General features: G+C 37.2%; 1 long non-coding RNA gene across 1 annotated transcript; it reads left to right on the top strand.

Annotated features, from left to right (window-relative positions):
- The first annotated feature begins 441 nt into the window (after positions 1–441).
- LOC149101985 (uncharacterized) lies at positions 442–9,176 on the top strand. The gene is made up of 2 exons (XR_016202518.1): positions 442–6,864; positions 8,526–9,176. It is a non-coding gene; the product is annotated as an uncharacterized LOC149101985 (long non-coding RNA).
- The last annotated feature ends 863 nt before the right edge of the window (positions 9,177–10,039 follow it).

The raw sequence follows: 10,039 nt of genomic DNA, 5'->3' as shown, positions 1-10,039 counted from the left end.
TCACCAGGTTGAATGCAAACATCGTTTCAATAGAAAGTGTAGCCATGCTGGATTTAAGTGTGTAAGCTCTCGAAGCCTGGTTCAAGTTGACAGCCAGCAAAACACCTTTTTTCAGGTAAGTCGTTTTCTTCTCTGTTTACCATTGAACGGTTTCAGTCCAAAGAGTGATCAGAGTCTGACCATATAAATGCCTTCCTGACCCTTGTTATAAGCATTTCAGTTGGAGAGAAAATATTGGAATCAGGATATATTGTAACTAGTAAGAAGAATTTTACTTGAAGATTGGAGACTTGTCCAGTGACATAATGGAATCAAAGTTACAGAATAAAACATGCTGGTGTTAATTATTATAACCTTCGTAAGAACATTGTGAAAACAGTAAGTGTTAAGTGATACAATCAATATTAACCAGCTATTTTGTTGATGTTTCCTTTCTTTCTAGGTTTAATGCCCTTTCAAAGAAATGTGTAGTCATTTTGGATAGCAGTGTACTGGCTCTTGGACCCTGGCCTGGAAATATCTTACTTCAGATAAGTCGTTTTCTTGTTTCTCTAGTCGTTTATCATTAACGGATTCAGTCCAAGAGTGATCAAAATATAACATCGTACCTCGTTGCGTTGTCAAGTATGTTACAAAGGCAATGTTACCAAATTCGTAAACTAACAACAAAAGAAATGTATGACAACAGGAGCCATAATCGGGGACGGAGACCGTAAGTCTTGGGATTCGCGCGCACCTATGATATGGGACAATTTTTCTATTTTTAGAACAAATTGCGCCATCCTGACGTCATATGTCCGCGCGGATTCACGCACATGTCGGGGGCTCTCGCGTGGATGTTGTCACGTTGCGTGATCAAATGGTGAGAGTTGAGAGATTCTCTTGCGTATTTTCACAGCGATGGCAGGGAATAAGGCAGGGAATACGAACCAGGATGCTTATATATAGTTTTATGCTCTGAGCTAACGGAAAAGGTGGGTTTTTCAGGGTCGAAAACAAGACTTCAATCTCGCGCCGGGAATGAATAATAAGATCTGCTCACGCTAGTTGTAAGCTTACGCGTATGTTTTTGCGTTTGTTCTGACTTAAGAATATAGCAAGAAAACTCTCTACTCTGGTATCGAGTTAATTTGTGAGTTTCTCAGACAATGGTTCATCATAACCAAAACCTGTTTTGACGGTTTCTTATTGTTTCTGCTTGTTTGGTGAGTTTGCAAAAAGTTTTTGAAAGGAAAGTCTGACGCGTACAATTAGCTTATTTGCATAGTGCAGCTCGTGCACTTTCAAGTCCGAGTCGGTGTTTTCAGTTGTCAAAAAATCTTGACAAAGATTTCTTTCCTTATCTTTTGTGCTGAGATGCTGTAACAAATTTCACGAACGCAAAAAAGGTTACTAACATCATGTGTGTTTCTTCAACTTAAGCATAGTGAAGTTTTACACTGCGAAAATGAAAATAGACAAGGAGTTTTGATAACTCGATCAACAAAATCGAAATCGTTATTCCAAGTTGATTAAAGAAAGCGTCATCGTAACTTTGCTGATTATTTCTGCTTTATTCACATATTTTCAGCTTAGCTTTTAATATGCTCTCAAACATTTATCAATGTTAAACATATTTAAAAACTATAGATTTATTGTTTGAGTTCGATGTACACTTTCACACGAAAGTGCGGCGGAAGTACAATTGGTCATGTTTACTGACTGTACAAAACACGCATCGGCGGGCGCTCTCATTCATCGACAACAGAGAATTTACTGGATTTATACACGGATAAAACTGAGCAGTATCTACGGACGTAAAGTTATTGGGCCTTGATGAAACATCAAGCGTTGCTTACAATTCAAGCGAAACTCAAACTAGCAATTATTTTGTTTTACTTTTCGGTCGCGATAGACTGAAATTCCTCGCAAGCGTGTAGCAAGAGGAGCTAGGAAACTATGAAGTCCTGAAGCTCTGCTTTATCTAAATATATCCAGCTAGTTTTTTGCTGTGTAATGGAAAAGCTGTTAATCTTCAACATATGTGAAATTTAAAGAAGAGTAATGTACAGCTCCCCCCATGTAAAAGAAGCATCCGTCGGAACACAACTTGGTCAGCGATATATATAAGCTTACAGCGGAACATACCTAAATTCGACACTGTCTTACTTCACTCAAACTGGAGCAGCTTACGACGAAAATACTTAAGCAAAATTCCAACAGACGTAAACGCGTTGAGTTGTGGGCCAAAAACATGAAAAATTTCGGGAATTTCGGACGCCATTTCCCACGCGCGACATCGCAAAAATCCTCGCAGCATGTACGCGCGTGTGCCGCAGGCGATAGCGCAATTTGTTCTAAAAATAGAATTATTGTCCTATATCATGGGGACAACCCCAATACTAGAAATGGCGCGCGCTTACGGTCTCCGTCCCCGATTATGGCTCCTGATGACAATCAATTGGGAAAATTAATATTTGGAGTACGAGACTGAAGTGGAAGGTTGAACATCGCAATTTATTATTTTAAAGGACAACTTGAAACGGCCGAATATCCTCCGCAATGCAAAATTGAAGTGCTTTTTCCTAACATTTTGAATTCTAATTTAACAGAATAAAAACGTGGTGGTGGTACTAGAAATTGTTACAAATTTATTTTGATATAAACATTGTGAAAAACAAAGATTCTAACGTAGCATTTCAGCTTACTCTCGGCTTGGCTTTGCGAACGAAGATTTAAGGAAGTGATCCACTTACGCTGCAGACAGAGAAGCGTGTACGACAATTTACGAGAACAATTCCAGTTTAATAGTACAATGATAATTTGCAGTGCGAACAATGCTTTCCTTATACGAGGCCGCAAATGAACTTTAAAGGCGATTCATTTAGAGAAGGAATTACTCAAAATCAAATGTGCTTTAAAATAGTATTGTCAGGCATTCAAGAACGAACAGCAACTTAATTTATAACGACTGATAGAGCTCATGACTTTATCGGCATGACAATTCTAATTGCGCTTTGCCAAACACGATCATTTTTCGGTCATCAATGTTCGAAGCTTGACCAATCTATATAAACATGCACTACTTTTTCGTCTGTGTAACTGATATAAGTACAGTGTTAAACATGGAGGTGAATGAAAAAATATCATCGCCTAGGGCAAATTAGTGTCTTGCTACACCATTTAACATGGAAAATTAACGTTTAGAACAGAGAACAGGTGGCTGAAAATATTTACGAGCGTTGTTTGGTTTCGATACGTACTTGCATGTGTCCGGGCACAAGTGGGCTCAAGCCTTTAGAGAAATGTCATGTTTTCGATGTAGCGATGTCTCACTGACATAGATTTCGAAGTGTAGTTTGAGTATTTTCTTTTTCTCAAGAAAACAACAGTTTGCTGCATGTGAATAAAGTTTTTGTGTCAGTATTCAAGCAAACAGCAAACAAATAACATTCCAGCTAGAATAAATATGTGACGCTAGTCTCTCAGGGTAGCTGTAATGATAAACTGAAGTAATGGTCGAAACATTTTGAAACAAACAGCAAACAACAACAACAACAAAAAAGTATGTAAATAAATAAATAAATAAAAATGGACCCAGAGAAAAATAGATAAATAAAACAAGTACACATGTCAAAAGGTATCAAAACTACTGTTTACACTTATGAAATGTAATAGTGAAATGGAAAATAGATAAAATAGAATCGAAAACTTTAGAAAGCTTGGAATTTACATAGTATGTTAATTGCTGCACGCGCAGTCTCCCGCCTCCTTGGAATGTCGTTTTCCGTAAAAAATAAACAATCTTCAATCTAAGGAAGAGCCATAACCGGGGACGGAGACCGTAAGTCTCGGGATCTGCACGCACCTAATGATATGGGGCACTTTTGCTATTTTTAGAACAAATTGCGCCACCCTGACTCGGACATACATCCGCGCGGATCCACGCACATGTCATGGGTTCTCGCGTGGATGTTGTCTAAAGAATAAAGTTTATGTAAGAAATCTCTCTACTCTGGTATCGAGGTAATTTGTGAATTTCTCAAACAGTGCTTAATCATAACCAAAACCTGTTTTTGATAGTTTCTTATCATTTCTGCTCGTTTGGCAAGTTTTGGAAGGAACGTCTGACGCGTACAAGTAGCTCCAGGGCGTGCACTTTAAAGTCCGAGTCTGTGTTTTCAATTGTAGCTAATTGGCAACAAATCTTGACAAAGATTTCTTTCGTTATCTTTTGTGCTGAGATTCTGGAACAATTTTCACTAACGCCAAAAGGCTACTATCATGTGTGTTTCTTCAACGTAGTGAAATTTTACACAGCTGCGAAAATAAAATAGACAAGGAGTTTTGATAACTCAGCCAACAAAATCGAAATCGTTATTCGAGTTGATTAAAGAAAGCGTCATCGTAACTTTGCTGATTATTCCTGCTGTATTCACATATTTTCAGCTAAGCAGTTTAATATGTTCTCAAACATTTATCAACCTTGAACATATTTAAAAACTAGAGATATTATTGCGGAAGTCCAATTTGTCATGTTTACTGACTGCAAGACAATTTATTGAATTTTTACACAAACAAAGCCTAGCCGTGTCTACAGACATAAACTTATTGGGCCTTGATGAAATATCAAGTGTTACTTACAATTCAGGCGAAATGCAAACTTGCAATTGTTTACTACTTTTCGGTGGCGATAGACTCTGGCGAAATCCCCCAAGCGTGTGGCAAGAGGAGGGAAACTTTGAAGTCCTAAAACGCTGCAATATCCAAATTTTTCCAACTAGTTTTTTTGCTGTGTTACGGAAAAGCTGTTAATCTTCAGCATATGTGAAATTTATAGTGGAGTAATGTGGAACTCTTGTAAAAGAAGCAGCGGAACACAACTTGGTCTGAGTGATATAAAACGGGACATACCTAAATTCGACACTGCCTTACTTCAGTCGAATTGGAGCAGCTTACGACGAAAATATTTGAGCAAAATTCCAACAGACATAAACGTATTGAGTTGTGGGCCAAAAGCATAAAACTTGTCTGGAATTTCGGATGCCATTTCCCCCGCGCTACAACCGCAAAAATCCTCGCAGCGTGTACGCGCGCTTTCCGCACACGATGGCGCAATTTGTTCTAAAAATAGAAAAATTGTCCCATATCATAGGGACAGCCCCAATACTAGAAATGGCGCGTGCTTACGGCCTCCGTCCCCGATTATGGCTCCTGATCTAAGCTCATTTTAGCAACTCAGTGTAAAAGTTTTACATCGATTCGACATAAGGAAGATTAGTACAAAGTTATTGCATTGGAAAACGTTATTATCAGAAGTTAGAAACTAGTCTCACTTAGTGCAGGAACCGTGATTTTACAAGAAGTATTTACAAGCAGTATTCCTGAGGAAAGGTTTCAAGACATAATTATCATTAAGGTTTAATTTTTGCTTTGGAACTTTTGAACAAACCTTTTGAATTTTAATCATATTCGTCTATCCTTTTTATCTCTTATATGGAGTTCTTAAAAATGAAACAAATTTTAGAACCTGCAAAGGGTGAAGGTTAACTGAGAGCGTCTCTTTCCATGTTCATCAAATTATAAATGCGGTATAGTAATAAAACATATATGCAGTATGTGGTGATAAATCATCTAGAAATGTTAAGTTTCGTACAATAACTTGTCAGGTAAAACTGATATCGTGCTTTTAAAAAGGACCTCCATCTTGGATTTCAAAATTTGCAAATATGTCAAAAAGTTTGAAAATACTAAAAAATATGGCGATTCAATTTTTTTTTGTTAATTAAGACTTTGTAAAAACCATAAAAATGTCTAAAACATGGACTTGAGCTTAGAAAAGTACACCAAAATTCATAAAACACCTTTGAGTGTGCTTGTTTGCCACAGGAGCGTCAAGAAAAGCAGTGAACTAATTGACACAACAAAACGTTCCCTGATTGTTTTAACAAGGAGTTACCAAGTTTAGTTATTTATATTGATCTACGTTAGTTTCCAATGTTTTCACTTTATCAAGATACTGGAAAGAGCATTGACCTAAATACTGTTTCGAGACGCATTGGCAATTAATAATTAAAGTGAGATAAGCAAGTACTTAAACACGATACATTTGAACATGGTTAATAGAGGGAAATGATTATGAATCATGGCAAATTTCTTTGTTGTATGTTTTTGTTGGCTGTTTGGGGCGGGGGAGGGAGGTTGACCCTGCACAAAATCTGGAAAAATACAAAAAGTTGTTATGTGTGCTCATACAGCTAACCAATAGAAACATTGCGATTACGTAATTCATGCACAGTCTAGGAGCATAAAACAAAAAGATGTACAGGGTCAAAGACCTTCCAACATAACTCTTAGCCTGTTTGTTTGCTTTTTTGATGTTTGCTGGGATCCTTAACCATTCCCTCTGTTAACTATGATTTGAACAAATGTAACTGTCTTAAGGATATGCTTGAAATTGTATCGATGACCTATAAGAAACTGGAACCGAGAATCAAACACGTAACCGTGAGGAAATTTAGTCGTGGACATGTTAACAGGTCGTTAATAATTTGCAGCAGGAAATCATTTCACATCATTGCTGATAAAGGTTGTATTTTTACCCCGCATTTGTAAGTCTATTTCTTAGCTGGTCGGTAATAGCAGATCGAGTTTTGATGTTGTTTCCGAAGCAATATTTGTTTTTCAACTCCTTGGCAGGCAAGTGTACTATGGTTTCTGATAGTTAAATAAGCCACGCTTTGGTAAGCAGTGAAAACACAAGGTCAATTTGCAAGGACCGACGTAACCTAATAAAAAAAGAAGTACCGGATCCTGTCCCTGTAAAGGATGTAATTGGACTTGGTGATGTCGGACTACTGACAAAAACGCTAGGCTGATAAAAAGGTTTGAGAACGACATAATCAGTTCATATATTTCGAAAAGCTTAAAAAAACGTCCAGTACCTTGAAAAGACTGGAGAGGCTTTGTTTGTGATTTTTCGGTTTTACGTTCTTTTATCAATAATATGAATACTTTTGAAGCATGAATCAGTGGTACCCTATTAAAAGTTAAAGGGACACAGTCAGCTGGAGCACATGCGCATTAGATACCATCTGATTTCATAGTTAATTTGCATATCACAGAGACACGATCCATACTGTTTTTAACCAAATATGATACAAAACATAGGATGAGCAAAAGCCCACTCAAAAACAGGTTTTTCAGTAAACGATTGAAAATCAAGCAAAACACTGCGAAGATTGAAGCGGATTTCTAGATGTACTCGACGAGTATCTTTGATTTCAGGTTGAGGTGAACTTTTTCAAAGTGAGAAAACTAGTGTCCAGGTAAGCGCGGTCCCAAAGCCGACTGTGTCCCTTTAAGGATACCAAAAACATAAAAAACTATCTTTGACAAGAGGTGCTGTTTTCTGTAAGCGATAATCCAACCAAGTATTAACACAGCGGAGCAGGGCTTAAGTTTTGTATCACTCGACTTCAGTTTGCAGAGAAATATTGAGCCACGGCCCATCCAAGGATGCGAATAAGACAAGTGGAAATGAATATGTCAGTTTCTTTCTTAAGATTTGTTAAGTACAGTTCAGAAAACCTGAAAAAAGACGTTAAATGCAAGTCATTTCTTCCCTACTGGTTCAGATCGAGGCAAAGCGTGTTGTTGATCATAAGTAAGGAAAAAAGGTCGTGTGAACATGCCAGCAGAAGTAAATAGTTGCTGCAAAGTTAAAGTTTTAACTTTGAAAATGAAATTTACAATTTTAACTTTAAAATTTCTAGGTCCAAAAATGTTTTCTAACAAAAGAATTCACAAAGTCAATCAGTCTTCATAATGATTTCATGAAAACGTTTTATTGTGATCACTCTTGATCATTATGTAAGAATTAATAACCAACAGTTATTGTGCTTGACAACGGTACAGTAATCTGTTTATCATTAGTGCAAATCTACCGGATTATACTAATGCAATACTGCATTTTGATTGGCTAAGGTATACCTTGTACGATCATTCATTACTATTCAGTGGTTGAAGATAGTCTGCAAAATAGGGACATTTTTTCTCGTCTCGCCGAAGTTTCGGAAGAGGATTTAGAAATATTGAATGGATAATCAAATTCTCCAGAAGGCTCAGTGAAACAAGGCCATTTGCTGTCACAGCACTCGAAATTTTAGAAAAAAAACTGATAATCGCTCGGACAAAGCTGAAAGATGGACTCAAAAGACAGTTCATTCTGCGCTCGATAACACTATGGTGACGTTTTAAAGTGTAGAGATTTAATTGGCAATCATTTAGTAAGAGTTCTATATTTAAACGACTAGTTTATTTTGCTTAGTATTTGTTTATTTTTTTCTGAAGCCAAAAGCTAACGTTACCTTGTGAACATTTCATTATGTATGTAAGCACCGTAAGCTTTATTTGGAAAGAAAATATAGAACGAGTAGGAGGGTATCGCAGCAGCACCCTCACTCCGACAGTTCAGCGCATAATAATACATGTTGATTCTGCGTGACACATTCTGATGAACTGTTAATATTTGATTCGATCAACAGGTAGCCTGAGGAATAGTAAAGAAAGTGAACAATGATACACCACAGCGAACAACTGGCTAAAAGACAAATGCAGAAACACTTTCAAATAAATTCTCTTTGATCTTGGAAATAAACTTTAAGAAAAGCACCTGTACTCCGTTTATCGTAAATCTGTCGATCCTCATAGTAAGTTACGATGGAATAGTTGATTAACAAATGAAGCGGACGTGAATATATATAATATCAAGTCTGTATGAGGGAAGAATAAAAAGATAGAGATTTTCGCAAATAACGAAAGTAAACTTAGCTGATGTAAGGAAGGTGCAAAGAGCAAATTAAAGACTAGAATCCAATAAGCTCTTACACCTTCCTGTGATAAAATATTATTTAGAAAATAGCTGTAGAAAAAAATATACCGCAGAACCAGAAAGGTGAGTGCGGTCAAACCTGTGTCGTTGTCCTTTACTTTGCATTTAAATTCAGTTTAATCCAATGAACATTGCTCATTCCCAAAGAAGAGGGTAATGCCAGAAAAAAATCGTCAGATAATAAAAAAATCGGGAGATACCCCTACACGAGCCATTGTGCACAGTAGTTTATCTTCGGCCAAAAATCCCCCACCATCTTACAGGGGAAGATTGTTCGAAGAGTCTTAATTCCTGTCCCCCAAAACCGCCACTCCCCTGAATGAAACAATCGCGAAGGAGGATTAAATCTCGTCCATAATCCTTTACTTTCCTGGAGAGAATATTTGGAGAGGAAGTTTAACTCTCATTCATAATCCTCCACTCGCCCTTTAAAGTTCAAAAAGGGGTTGTAATATGAGGTAGACTTCCTCCCAAAGTACTTTTCTCTGAGAGGGTTAAAGGTTAAGAAGTAGCGGTAAGACTAAACTACACTGTGTCGACACTATGGGCATAAATAAGCAGTCTAGTCTTTCAGCCGTTTCCTAAACCTTGACCATCTTAAAGAAAATTACTTTGGGAGGAAGTTTTACTGAAAATGTAACCACTTTTGACTTTAAAAGGAAAGATTAAGAGATTATGGTTAAGACATATACTTCCCTCCAAATCTCCTTCCTAAACAAGTAAAGTATTATAAAAGAAATTTATTCCTCACGCGTGATTGTTTCATTCAGTGGAGTGGAGGTTTCAGGAACAGAAACTAATGCTCTTCTAACAATATTCCCCGGTAAGATAGTGGAGAATTTTGGACAAAAGATAAACCACTGCGCCCAAAATATCGTGTAGGAGTATCTCTCACTGACGATTTTCTTGAGGCATTGCGCTCCGCTTAAGGAATACCAAATGTATCTTGGATTCAACTAAATTTAAATGCAAAGTAATTCTCCTTCCAAGCAAAGTAAAGGAAAATAATAAAAGCATTTCCACCTTGTTTATTACGATTTCTGGAGTCATTACCTAAATTGAATATATGAATAAATTAACCATGGAAAGAGTCATCTTGCTCCCTACTACCTCCTCTGGGGAGGAGCAAGGAGGGAAAAAGAGTCATCTTGCTCCCTACTACCTCCT

Source organism: Orbicella faveolata, unplaced genomic scaffold (assembly GCF_042242905.1).
Source record: "Orbicella faveolata isolate gen_17 unplaced genomic scaffold, um_ofav_v1 contig_36, whole genome shotgun sequence".
Lineage (NCBI taxonomy): Eukaryota > Metazoa > Cnidaria > Anthozoa > Scleractinia > Merulinidae > Orbicella > Orbicella faveolata.
The sequence above is the reverse complement of the archived record's forward strand: the minus strand, read 5'-3'. Positions and strand labels throughout refer to the sequence as shown.